At 39.1% G+C, this 10602-nt stretch overlaps 1 long non-coding RNA gene across 1 annotated transcript; it reads left to right on the top strand.

Annotated features, from left to right (window-relative positions):
• Positions 1 to 1728: 1728 nt before the first annotated feature.
• LOC139434868 (uncharacterized) lies at positions 1729 to 3268 on the top strand. Its single transcript, XR_011644172.1, has 3 exons — positions 1729 to 1906; positions 2149 to 2199; positions 2507 to 3268. It is a non-coding gene; the product is annotated as an uncharacterized lncRNA (long non-coding RNA).
• Positions 3269 to 10602: the final 7334 nt, after the last annotated feature.

A 10602-nucleotide genomic window follows, 5' to 3' on the forward strand; every position in this document is an offset into this window, starting at 1 on the left:
TAAAGAGACAGACATTTCCTTTTTCCTGGCAGAACACATGACCTTGTCTGGCCATCACTCTTTCTCTGCTGGGTTGTGTATCATTATGCCGTTCCAGATCCCTGTCTCAGAAATCCATACTCTGATGCTGCCGCTGACAGCAATATGACTCCGCAGAGAGTAACAGACTAGTGAGGCTTGATTTTTGTCATTCTCAATATTTGTCATTTTATGTTGTTGAAGCTCAAAACACTTTTTCAATACGCAGAGCAAAGATAGTTGGAAACTGGAACAGGAACCCTTTGCATCAGCTGCTCTCTTTCACAATTTGCCCCATATCATGTGAGAAATATCATAATAAAGGGGTAATTTAGATTATCCACGGCTCTTTGTTAGGAATTTGCATACTAGAGCAGTGCTGGCATCTATTATTAGGAACATGAAGATTCCAGGATTTCCGTGTTGCTGATAAAAGAGAACGAAATTAAAAGAAATGAGGCAAAAAGAAGGTAATTATGATTGTTCTATTTTGATTAACCTAATTGTGCCAAAGAAAAAAAAACAGCCTTTCATGCTCAGTCTGCTTTGTTGACCTTTGAATGGTGCTAAAATGCTACCAGAATAATGCATGCATATATGTGGAGTCAACAATCTCACTGAGAAGTACTGATTACTCAGACTCCAGCTGATCAGGAAGAAGCCTGAGAGCCACTTCCCCCCCCCCCCAAAATAAAGAAAGATGTAAAGCCTCCTTCATAAAAAAAAGCCTCTTTAATAATGAACAAACACCCCTGCTGCAGGCAAAGTAAGGCAAGCATAAACTCATGCACCAATAGCAATGAAATCTGCCCTGATTCAGGTAGCAGAGAAACATGTAGTCAGTGGCGATCCTAGAGTCGGTGGGGGCCCTAGGCAAACATTCACTGGGGGCCCCTCGAACCAGCTTTTCATCACCACGCACAGCCAACAGCACCCCGAAAATGTAAGAATTGTATGCATCGGCCGACAGTGGGAAAATTGTTTAATGTGGTGGAATAGAGTAGAAATATCAAATATCACTACTTTTCTTCTAAATGAAATGCTGACATTACAAAATGCATGGTTTTATACTGCAATGGCAGTGAGATCAAAAATGTGGTTTGAATGGAAGTCAATGAGGCATTTGAGAGAAATTAAATAATTAAAATAATTAAACAGGCATTTAAAGGGTTAAAATCCTGACAATGATTGAATGTTTGCTAGTTTTGAGTACGTTAGAAGTTGTTTAATTGATTCATGAAAAAAAAGTAGAACAAAATATTGATGTATGATGATTTAATAGCAGTTGTTTGGGGCGTGTACATTTTTGCCACGAAGTTGTCCAGAGGGTGCAAAATGCATCACGAGAGTATACAAAACATGTAAGAGTAAACAACATTGGATTTCAAAAATTTGACTCAAAAGAAGACTTCTTGCAAAAACCCCATGCCAAATGCTGTAACACATCAAATCAAAAAGAAAAGTCAGAAAAAATGTACAAAAATGCCCGAGGAAGGCACAAAGGTTAATAAATGTAGTCTTTGATATGGTTTAGCCTTTCTCAGGCTAAAACAATAGACTGTATATATAAATGGACGTAGGGTCCGTGACGTCACCCATAGGATTCTGCAGAGTTGCCGTGAAGCCCTTAGTAGGCGGAGTCGGCCACTAACGGCTCGACAGCGACGTCAGAGTCTAACTCCCGCCTGCTCCAAATAAGGGCAAAGAGGCGGTGCTGAGGCGGAGCCGAGGTTGGACAGGGCGGGACCTGCTGCCACCGAGCGTGACGTTCCAGACCTAGCTCAGGCTAAGAAGCTAAGCTAACATGCTCTATTCAGTATTAAGCTAACAACCTATGCTAACAACCCAGCTTGAGGTCACTGCTCCTCGTTCCCGGCATATTCTGAAGGTAAGATACCCTGTCACTTTACAAAACTTGTTCTTTTGATTTAAATGTTCTTGAACCTACACTATACAATTGTTTTTTAAGTGCTTCACCGTTTTTCAAATATAAATGTCATTTGTAACTAAACTTTGTAAACTAAGCAGAGATATGGCCAGTGTTGCGTGAATTAAATGTGATTAATGAAATATGACTGTAGAAAAAGAAAGGTGCTTTTATATTGATTAAACCATTTTTATTTATTTCAGCATTAAGAAAAATGAAGATGGCAACCTCCTCCACGCCAAACTGCACAACCTGTAAGTTGATGGTCCTGGCTTACTTTACATGACTTCAGATGGTTGACATTACACACAAACATACTATACATATACATGTGTGCACAATTGTAGATAAACAGCACACAGTATATACATATATAAACTGTGTGCTGTTAATCTGTTTTTTGAGGTTTTGCTCTCTTGTTACTTTTAACCATACAGGTGTGATTTCATAGTTATTTTGCATGTTATTGTCAAAGGAACAAAATGAGAAACCCTTTATAATTCATTTGATATTCCTCATGATCTGAAGCATTTGTTGCTCTCATTTATTTTCCTCCCATAGTGACTGTATGGATAATCGGAGACAGCTATGTCCGGCGTGGAGCCCAGAGAGCTACAGAGACCATCGGCAGCAACCTTGGCCTCGACCTGAGGGTGTGCTGGTTCGGTTGGGGTGGACTGCGCTGTAGAGGTGTCCTCCCTTTCTTTTCCTACTCCCTGCGAGGAAGAGCAGTCCCGGATGTCCTCCTCATCCACTGTGACTTGGGGGATGTGCCCAGTGTTCAGTTGCTGAACCAGATGAAGGAGGACCTGCACCAGCTTTACCATCGGCACCCTGGCATGAAGATCATGCTCTCCCAGAGGCGCCGGTGGAGGGCTGGTGCAAATCCTGTCAAAATGGACAAGGCCCGGAAGTTTGTTAACAGTGTTATGGCTACTTTTGTTCATAGCCTAAATGGTGCCATTGTTGACCACTCCAACATTAGACATGACAGTCCTGGGCTGTTTTTGCGAGATGGAGTTCATTTCACCCCTAGGGGAAATGATATTTTTTGTAAAGTCACTAGCCAATTGCCTGAAAGACCACCTCCAAAGACTGTGAACTGCTAAAATGTCAGTATCACTGTTTTTGGATTTGGCCTTTAGAGTATGTATTCTAAGGCCCTTGCTAAGCCCAGACTGTCATGGCTAATGTTGAGTTAGATATTACATCTGTAGCCATAACACTGTTAACATGGCTGCTCTTCCTCTTCCCCACATCCCACCCCCCCCTCTTCCCCCAATGGACTCTGCAGCTCTCCAGGCCCATGCTGGGCATGGCTGTCTGTCAAATCTTTTATTTTGTATTTGTTATGATGTTTTTTGTTATTTTATTTGTTAAAATAATTATGTAAATATTGAAAATAAATTACATTCATATTTTCACTTCTTTTGTCTACTGCTTACTGAAAATGTTAGCTATCACATCCAAATGGGACTATCAAATGAAAGGATAAGCTTACCATACAATACAGAAAACATTACACATTAAGGCTCAAATCTTTTCCCAAGCCGGAGCCGTCTGAAAAGAGTCCCAAGTTTAAAAACACAAAATCTTGACAATGAATACTACACTGTCATTTGTCAGTGACAATGCAAACAACAGGAAGGTCTCCCCTAGTCCCATGTATGTTGGCATCAATGTCATAAGCATACCATAGAATGTAATTATGAAGTGCAACACCCACAATCCCTACAGGGTCGTAATGTCACAGAAGATAATACCTTTTAGAGAGTTTCTAAATTGTTCAGTATGCAGATAAATATTTGTTTTACAATAGAAAATGTTTTCTCTATAAATGTTCCCACATGTTGTGAGCATCTACTTTAAATCTTTTGTCAACAAATAAAAAACATCTTAATTTCCTTTAGGACAACATTTTGTTCATAACACTACTACATTAACAATAAGCATAGGAAAATGATAACTGTCAACATTTAAGATTGTGCTTTTACTCTTTATTTAATCAGATCTATTTACATTGAAAATGTGATAAATACACAAGCCACATTGAAAGTTACATCTTGCATTTTATGAAAAGTAAAGGTTTCGAATCATTGTATGACTTAAAGGGATAGTGGAAATCCGCGAATTTTGGGTTTAACTTGTGTATTTTTATTAAAAATAAGCATAATAAACAATTTTTTTTTATTTCATGCGCCTAGTTTCATTTTATTTTCAATTTTACTGCTCCCGACCACGCCCTCTCACTGAAACGAAATACTTCGGGTGATGACGAAAACAAAGGAAGACGGGCACAAACATTGGACGAGGCACGAGTATTTTATTATGTTTTCTGGCTAATTTAATGCATCATTAGCCTGTACCATTGTGTACAACGCCATTTATTGCCTGTCGATTAGGCGACCGGAGGCCTCGTCATCCGATAATCCGGTACACAGTGTCGAATGTGTACACTACAGTCATCATATAGACATGATAGACTAACAGTACTGTGAGTACAGCCTACACTTGACAGGCAGCTTGGCTAGCCTAGGATTAGGACCATACTACGTCAAAAGACCGATTGGCTCTAGCTGTATATCATGCTAGTATACAATTCATTTAAATGTATTCATGTAATTAATGCCCATAAGGCTGTTACATATACAATAATAAATGTGACAAGATAATTTATGTGAACCTGACCCTGGTATGTTATGAAATGTACCCTACATGCAGTCATCCTCGGGCATAGCCATAGGCCTACAGTGCATGCATGCCAACTTTTGCAATATATAATATAGCGCCTAGCGTGAGCTATGCTTAGGGACCTACCAGTCAAGATTATTTGTGCGTAGGGGTGCATCATCTGGCGCCTGGTCCTGGTCATCCTCGCCATTGCCCATGCCGTGAACTAACTCCATCACCTCGGGCTCGAACAAATAAGGACGTAATGGTCCATCGTCTGGCTCAATATTCTCACCATCGTCGCTTACTGAACCGGATTCAGATTCAGTTCCTAAAACTAAATTTTCGCAGGAAAGCCGAGAGGATGTTTCTGACTCGCTATCATCACTGGATACCTCGTACAATCCTTCTTCTTTGTCTGGTATATTTGCCCTTCCACGTTCATTCTGCATAGACGCCGTGGTTTGTTATTGTTTCGTCTTCCTGAGTTTTCCTCACTTCCGGTTTGGCTGACTCGATCATTTCGTTTCTAAAAAAGTTCGGGGAAGCTGCAATAAAGTGCTTCTAACATGCGTAAGGCAATTATTATATTTTTTTAATCAGGTGTGATTGTTTTGGTACGTAATTATGCTTGTATATAAGTTAAAACGAAAGTATTTGGGGTTCAATTTCCACTATCCCTTTAAGTACACTACAAAATAAATTAAAGATGTGCAACAACTGTATCAGTAATTAAAATGATATAACTTATGCACAGGCTTGGGAGGGCTACTTGCCAAAAACACAACCAGTAACTTCATGTGAGTATCAAGATATAAAAGTAATGTAACCTGATAACTTTCTTTTTGTTTTGGATTACTTCAATATCAAATGTAATGCAAATAAACACAGGAGAGAAGAAATATGAATATGATTTTTTTGCTTAAAATGTATAATATAATACCATAAAGCAGATTCAGGCAGTAGGTGTAGAGATTCACAATGAAAGTATTATCCTCCAGCACAGTACGGCTTCCAGAGAAGAGATACCATTTGATCATTTTACAACAACCACTATCTGCTCTTTTTAGGTTTTGAATAAGATTGTAATCCTGAGTTTCCCTATTATTAAAAAAAGTAAAACTAATCCGATTACATCTCTTCCTATGTAACTAAGGATTACACTTTCATTTTTTTCTATACGATCTTGATTCGTGTTCGATGTAATCCATTACTATCTAAGCCAATACAAGTCATCACTTTTGGAAAATTGTCTCAAGTTATAAATTATGCCTTCAATCTCTTTCACGTGGAGAAGACATCCCATTGGCCGAGGCGTTGCAACTTCCCTCAAGCGTCCTACATGAAAGAAAGATCACATGTTAGAAATGCGTGCACAAACTATTCAGTATGACCCGTCTTGGTTTAAAGCCCAAGTGTAAGAGTGAACAGAGGCGGAGTCTGTTTGTTGGCTGCTGCTGCCCAAACCAACACCCTCCTCACAAGCATTGACTGTTGGAATGTCATTATGCTCCACATGTGGAACAACAAAGGCTTCTTCAGGCATGCCTTGTATCATAATGATATTGCTCTGATCAGCAGCAAGACTGTTTTCACCACTACCATGGTCTACATCTGCAACCTCCTCATTGCTGTTAACAGTCGAACTAGGACTGTCACTTACCTCATCATTGTTACTCACCCTGCTTTTCCTTCCAGGCTGTTGTTCTTTGCCATTGGTGAAATAGAAAATGGTGGGCACTGCAGTGTTTTTCAGGCATCTCCTTCCCTAATAAAAATAATAAACAAAAACACATAAAATAACTTTTTGAGGTCTGTAGATATTCAACTTTCTTTTGAATAATGTTGTTTTAAATGTAAGAGTGCATTATAAAAGACAATAGAGGGCCAACATGTTAACTATGCAGTTAATCCATTCAACAATTACGTGTTTCCAAGATTCAGATTTAGAAGGATTTATGTCATAGCACATAGGCTACAGTGTGGGAATGGCAATGAAAATCATCTGTCCCGAGCTCCTCCAACAATGCAACAGTTATATAAGACATAAAACAATAAAAGAAATTCAAAATTAAATTAAGAATAATAAATTAGTGCAGGCAGAAATCTATATACATGTAAATATAATAAGACATATGCAAGAACAGAATGTAAAGATAAATATTGTATAGTAAAATTAAATTAAATCATTTTTTTTTTACAGTGATAGCTGTTAAGATAAATAAGTTATAAGATGACAACAGATGAATGAATGTTGCTATTAAAATAATGTAAAAAAAAGGTAATATAATTCATCTGTTTTTAACATAGAGTATGTGGGGGGAAATGGCAATTCTCTATCTATGATAAAGAGTCTTTGCATAAATTGAAGAGAAATGTGATGGTTTGCAAACAAATCGATTTCTATTTTTCTTAACTGGCAAAATCTTAATTTGGCCTTTAATAAAAAGAACATTACTCATCACTGATGTGCAAGCTGTGCCATAACAATTATTTAGCATTGTATAACATGTATTTAATTAGTAACAACAATTTACACTCACAAATGGAACCAAGTTATTTTGTTTTTAAAAAAGGATCTGTACCCATGAGTCCGTGCTGAAGGGATGACTCTCAAAGTGTTAACTGCACAGGCGAGAAGAAACGTTGGGGGTCCATGTATTCCACCGGATGTTCAGCACCCACTGGTCCAGCCTGTCTGGATCACCGAAAGGAAACCTTTATTCAAAAATACATGAAAACCGACCCAAAGACAACAGGAGGGTTAATGCCATATTCACTTAGTAACGCATGAACAACTTTTACAAATATTTCTATATAGTCTGTGTTGGTAAATGTAATCTAGGTTGCACATTTCCTGCTGAAATACATGCATGGGCCTACCAAGTTACTGCGTGGCACTTTGGTTTTGATAAAACAGTGTAGTTCCACTATATAAACGAGATAATATGCAAGATAAATAGCTATTTGTTGTTATTCTTAATGCTTGTCATTCACACGTTAATAAAATAAAATAAGTACCGATACATAGCAGAACAATTGTGGCGATGTTCAGCTTAATAAGCCTTGTTCAACATCATTTATTTAGCTAATACTATAGCGGGCTGCAGGCGAACCGAGTCCGCGTTTCGCTGCATTCCTTGATCTCCAGTTATAACGCCGGGCTCCGCCGCTGGCCGAAGCTAACGGAGCCGCAAAGGGCTAGCTACGGCTCCGGTTAGCTTCGGCGGCGGACTCCGGCGGCCAACACTGGGATAATTGGGTCCCCTTTTAACATTTGCTCCCATTTAGCATTATGGGCGTCATAGCCATAGACTATAAAAGTCTTACCCAAGGCTGAATCATAAACTAAACTGTATATATATATACACATGCATAAAGGGTTACGTCCTTAGCTAGCTACATAACAAGCTAAGCTAACAAGCACACAAACACCTGCTAACGGGATTATCATTTTACTCACCGAAAAAAGCTGTGAGTAGACTTCTTGGAAGTTCTGTTAGTACATTCAAGCGCACAGCACGACATCTTAATTGTCTGGTATATCACCACGAACACGGCTAAAGCTAAAGGGTCAAGTACTATGACTAACTAACGTTGTAGCCTCTATGGTTGTAGCCTAGCAGAGTGGACAAGTTGCTGTTAGCTGACAGTGAGGCACGTATCTGTCAATCAAAGTGACCACGCCCTAATGTATGCACAAACTTTAAGACCTAATATAAATAAAAGGGTCGCGTTAGAAAACAATTCACTCACAGATCCATAATCATGAAGGTGGAATCTAACTATATCGATAATAAAATGTATGGAGCCAGGGAGAGAAACATGTTTTTTTCCGCTGTAAAGTTGGGCATTTTAACATGGGGGTCTATGGAAATTGCTCCTTTCTGCAGCCATCGCCTATCGGCCAATATATGAACTGCAGTGTGTGGCACTTCCGTATTGGCTTCCCGGCTCTTCCCCAGAGTTTGCCGCTTGGCTAAAACATGGTTACATTTACGAATATTATTAAGGAATACAAATCCCTCTTTGCAATGTTTACCGGCCTCCTTGCTTTTCAATCACAATAATTAGATTGGAATAAATACAATATTGTTAACATGAAAATATGATTTAATGTTCGTTGTTTAGAGTTATTCTAAGGCTTTACTCATTGGGAACTCGGTATGAGATAGAGCACACTGTTGAGATGTCCAATCTGCCTGTTTTACACACTTTGACCAACAGGGGGGTTTGTGTTCAAATGAAGCCCATGATGAAGCCTCATGAGATGAACCCTTTTGCGAACCAATTGGCTGGAAAGCTTCAAAGCTTCATAAGGCCTCATCTCGCAATCACTAGAAACACGTACTGCAGCTTTGTTTCATATTGCTTAAAATAACACTGTGTAAATGCAGTTTAAGTCGGGACTAGGGCTGCAACAAACGACTAATTTGATAATCGATTAATCTATCGATTAATGAAACGACTATTCGGACTATTACTGTATGCCTTGCACAATTTCTCAAACGCTCTTATTTAGCCATCAACTTTTAGATTTAGCTTGAGGTTGTTTTAGGCATGTGGAAACTAACAATGAAGACAATAAAGATGAATACTTGATTCAAAAATACATATATTATTCAATTAACTAAACACATTTTGAACAAAATTAACATGGCTTTTAATTTAAATTAAATAAATAATATTTCACATCAAAAGAAACAACAATGTTTTAACAAATCGTATTAAATAATCTGATGACAGAACTGTAAACAGAATAGCTGAAACTTTAACAAAATAAATAACTCAGTTACCTCTAATCATTAACCCATGTTTGTATCATTGAGTTAACTCCGTGTGTTGCTGCTAGCATACAGAACACCTGACGTGGAAAAGTTACTCGTGGATGGGGGGGCTACAGAGCTGCTAGAAAAACAGTCGAACCCGGTGCATTCCTCCGTCTGGATGTGGTGCATTTTTGCTAAATGTTTAGACAAATTGCTTGTGTTACCGCCCTTATATGCTAAACTCTTATTTTCACTTTTAGCAACGAGTATTGTCCACATCGAGACGGGTAATGTTTAACCACACCTCGGAGCGCGTTCTCTCCGCCATCTCCGCAGTGTGTTGCTGCATGTAGCAGCCGCGTGTGTGTAAACTGCCCCGCCCCCTCGCACACAGACGGGGGAGAGAGATCTCGTCTGATCGAAAATACATCATATAGACGCATTTGTTTTTCTTTTTGCATATTAGAAACGAGTTGGCGACACTAAGACTGCGATATAATGTTTTTGTAGCAATAATACATGACATATTTTTTAAATGTCTCCAGTATACCGATAAAAAGACCGATAAAACACATGTGATGACGTCACCAACGAATCGACGACTGAATTAGTTGGCAACTAATTTGGTAATCGATTTTAATCGATTAAGTCGATTAGTTGTTGCACCCCTAGTCAGGACAGGATCATAGTGGCCTGAGTGAGCAACACACTCTCACTCCCTAAGCGTCCAATAGCGACGTTTGGTCAGTGTCCGTGGCGTCCAATGTTGAGGCTCCTAGTCTCCTTCAGCGTCATAAAGGGACGCAAATAGCTTTCAACTGATTGCAATGTATTCCCATCTGCGTCGGGATTTGACGCTCATGGAAGCACGGCATTCGTTTATGCCGGCTGCCCTTAAAGGCAATGTGAGCGTCCATTCCCATTGGATAACGGAGAATTTTACACCCGGAAGTAAGTACTCCTCTTACTGTCGATTGATTTTACAGTGATATCTGCACTACTCATCGACTAAAGAACACCAGATTATCCTTGTTAATTACACAACATTGATTGGTTTAAATTGTGTGCAATGCTTTTGTATTTTTCCCCTTCGATTCGAGAAACAAATATGTTTTCTGAGTAAAGGATGGCAGAAGACACTACACTACCCAGAATCCCCAGCTATCGTTTGGCCTACACCATGTGCTCTGTTTGACAAACCCCGTTTTTTTCACCATT

Source organism: Pseudochaenichthys georgianus, chromosome 12 (genome assembly GCF_902827115.2).
Source record: "Pseudochaenichthys georgianus chromosome 12, fPseGeo1.2, whole genome shotgun sequence".
NCBI classification, from domain to species: Eukaryota; Metazoa; Chordata; class Actinopteri; order Perciformes; family Channichthyidae; genus Pseudochaenichthys; species Pseudochaenichthys georgianus.